A 4,052-nucleotide genomic window follows, 5' to 3' on the forward strand; every position below is an offset into this window, starting at 1 on the left:
TGAGATGATGAAATCTCCCCATTCAGAGTAATGGCAACACGGCAGGCAGAGCCAGGCTTTGGGCCAGGAAGTTGATGTTCTCCCACTCTTCAGCTGCTGCCGTGAGATGAGTGTGACGTATTAAAACAAAGCACTGGCGCTCAATGTGCGCTGAACGCACCTTTCACCACTTAAGTTTGACAAGGAGTAGTGGTCTCATGGAGCCAGGACAGAAGGGCCTAATTGAAAACTTCTCTTTGTATAGAAACGTCACAGTATTTTCCATTAAGGATCAAAGGGACCACCATATTTCCACCTGCTAACAAGAGTTTCATGCTGCCCTGGTAAACAATTGCAATTTTATATTTGCTAGTTATAGAACTTTTATTTCCCCTGCTCCGTAATGTAGAAGAAGGTTTAGTATTCTGACTTGACACTGTGAAATACAAGAGAGAAAATTACCTATCTTAGAAACATAATTCCTTTTTATTGCATTGTTGATTTTTTAAAAAAGACCTTTCAAGGCAGAATTTATTCATGAAACGTTAAAACGCTCTGCATAAAGCAACACTCTCCCTCCATTCAACCCTTACTTCTTCCCCAAACTTTCTTAAACGGTAGAATTCTGTCTTGATAGCATTATATTTCTTTTTGACATTCAAGATTATGAATCAGAAAACCCTGGAACCAGCAATAAGGAGAAGCAGTTGCCTGCAGTGTTTTTCCTCCCCCTTTCCCTGGCTGCGGCACACCCTGCACTGCCAGCTGAAACATCACCTCTGGGGGAAAGGAGCTGCCTGGTAGAGACTTGGGCGTGCAGCGAGCACCTCTGCTCAGAGCAATCTGCTGCTGTTGCCCTTACATGTGAACACAGCTTTTCATGCCAAAGAAAGGGCACCACACACCTCTGTATCTCCAGAGATCAGCCAAGTAACTAATCTAGGAAACACTCAGTAACTATTGGTGCAAGAAGTAAAGAATGGATAAATAATGAAGGAGCAAGTCACTACATTATAAGAATTAGAAACAGAGCTGAAACTCGTATTAGCTGCATGATGTCTTGAGTAACTGACTCCATCTCTCTGAGCTAAAATTTCCTCATCTTCAAATAGAGAAATACCATGTCTGCCTACTGGATACCTCAGGGCACTGGCAAGGGTCATAAAGGACAATATGCGAACATTCCTTATAAATGGAAAAGTACTGTGCAAATGTTAGGTATTGGCTGGTGTCTGGATAAAAATATAAAAACCTAGCTAACCGCGAGATAAGGATAAGGAGTGAATTTCCTGTCTGGAAATAGTATCATTGTTGACTCAGATGTGAAAACAAAATCCTGAGAAACTCTTCCTTCTTCACCCTCAAAACCCAGTTAGAACCATCATCACCTGCTTCGCCATCTAGCATTAACACCTGTCCCCTGACCTCCAGGGTTTACTCAACCGAAGGGGTGGGATTGGGGTAGGAAGGATGGTCTTGAGTCTTCACTTAAATGCCAAATGGAGAACCAACAAAGGAACTGCCACCTGACAGAGTCCTCACAGAATTGTGCTGTTGGACACAGCTCCTAGACAGGTGACTGCTGCTGGCAAGGGTGGCCAAGGACCCACTCAGGCAGTGAGGCGTGCCATTTCATGTACTACAAAAGCGAGGGGGCTTAGGTCAGCAGGAATCTCCAGTGCTGGACAAGCAGATTATGCTCCAAATCCCTCATCTCAATCTCTGTTTAGCCCCCCACTTTAGCAGCAACTATACCAGCAGGATCTCACTACCCATATCCACCATTAATTCTCAAAGGTCTTTTTAGTCTATGTTCACAGATCTCCCCAAGTCTGAACCTTGGGAAGCAGGTGTGAAGTGCCAACAGCTTTTCCCATACCAAGTAATGGGCACCTTCTCCTGTATTTACAGAACCAAGCGAATTCAGGGGAGTTTATGCAACAGATCAGTTTCAAGGATGTCATCTACCACCAGCATTCCATTCAAAATCTGCGATAAAAGAAAATCTATTACTCAAGCAAGCACAATGTCCTGCCATCCCGAGTGCCAAAACATTTCCCAATTCCATTCATTTCCTTCGCCACAACCCTGAACAGACCAATTCTCTCACTGGATTACTGCGGCAGCACCCTAATACTGCCTGTTTTGTATCATTCCACTGCAACCCACTCTCCAAACAGTGCCCAGAGTATTATTTCCCAACACAAACCAGAACATGTTGCCTCTTTATCTAAGACATCAGATGTGTCCTATTGTTCTTTAACATGATTTTACAAGACCTTCTGCTCAGTATTTAGTTCTCCAGTTCTACCTGTCTTTCCTGCCTTGCCCTCTCACCAGTCAAGGGGAATCCTGAAAATTCCAAGTATACAAAACCAGTTCATTCATCCAAGCAGTGTTCAATTTAGCTTATTTTGCTATACCAACTTACCTGGTTTGTTTCTTGTTTATGCCTCTGGAAATCATAACCAAAACTTAAACTCTTTCCCACAATTGAGATGAAGTGGCCACTGACCAATTCCTTATTATTTTAGAATATCCAATCACTGTGAAGAAAAGTCACAACCTTCTCACTAAATTGCTTCTTAACTACCTACCCTCCACCCTCACTCCATGTTTTGGGTTGAAAGCTCCTGACTTGCAAACTGTCTTTTGGTGTCTGCACAATAATTTTTTTATAGCTATAACATTGGTAATTCATTGGCTTTATTTCAGCTATTTCTGACTTACTGACTCAGGACAAAGCTAAACAAAGAAATATACAAAACAGGCCCTCCATGGTGGCACAAAGGGGTAGGACGCAGTACTGCAAGCTGGCTGCAGCTACCTCCGTGCAAGTTCGATCCCCAGTCCCGGAGGTGATCCACAATGGCATGGAAGACCTCTCCTGACCCGCCTGCTGCTCCCCATAGCAGCATACTTTGTTGATCTTCCTGTTTTGCTTCCCACTCTGTCTCTAGTGAATCCTTTCGCTGCTCCTGCACCTCTGGCTTCTACCCCAGTTCTGTATACATAAATAAATAAATCTTAAAAAAAGAGAAATGTATAGGCCCTCCCTGGTGGCGCAGCGGGTTAAAGCACAGCACAAAGAGGCTTGGACCACTTCCGCATGAGTTCGATCCCCGCCTGCCCCGGAGGAGCTCCACATGGTGAGGCAGACCTCTCCTGACCCACCCGCTGCTCCCCTCAGCAGTGTGCTTCATCAGTCTGCCTGTTCTGTGCCCCGCTCTGTCTCTGGTGAATCCGCATCTCTGGCCTGTACCCCAGTTCTGTACGAATAAATAAATAAAAGAGAAATGTATAAAAAAAAACTGACAACTTGTTCCTTTTACCTGGCATATCCAGCCCATTTACATTTAATGTGGTTGCTGATAAAGTGGGGCTAGCTAGCTTCGCAGTGCTGCGCTTTAACCTGTTGAGCCACCAGGGAGGGCCCCTATTATTATAAGGACTCATTATAATAAAGCTACCATGAACAGAGCTTTCTGTGGGTATACTTTAAAATTCATTTTAAGGAAGTATCTATGAGTGGAGGTGCTATGCCTTACAGGCATTGATTAACATTGACTAAACTTAACTTACAGATTACAACATGATTTTTTGGCTTACTATAGCTTAATGCAAACCTTCATATTCCTAATACATTTACAACCTAGTAACTGTGAAAATCCATTTTTTTCTACAGACTATTTTCTGATTGCCAAATAGCTAATATTTTTAAATTTACTTATTTTTGACAATAAACTGTATATATTAACTGTATATATGTTTTGATATATGTATTGCTAAGAGATTACTACATCAAACTAATTACCCTATCCATCATCTCCCATAGCTACCTATGTGAGAGCACTTGAGAGCGACTCTTTTAGCAAATTTCAAGTATATATTAACTAGTCAGCATGCTGTACATTAGCTTTACAGAACTTATTAATCTTATAAATGAAATTTTATACACTTTTATCAATATTCCTCCTTTTATTCCAGCCCTCAGCCTCTGATACACACCATTCTGTGCTCTACTTTTTTAAGATTCTACATATTAGTGAGAGCATTTGGTATCTGTCTTTCTG

This window comes from Condylura cristata, unplaced genomic scaffold (genome assembly GCF_000260355.1).
Source record: "Condylura cristata isolate star-nosed mole 26May11 unplaced genomic scaffold, ConCri1.0 scaffold00027, whole genome shotgun sequence".
Taxonomy (NCBI): Eukaryota; Metazoa; Chordata; class Mammalia; order Eulipotyphla; family Talpidae; genus Condylura; species Condylura cristata.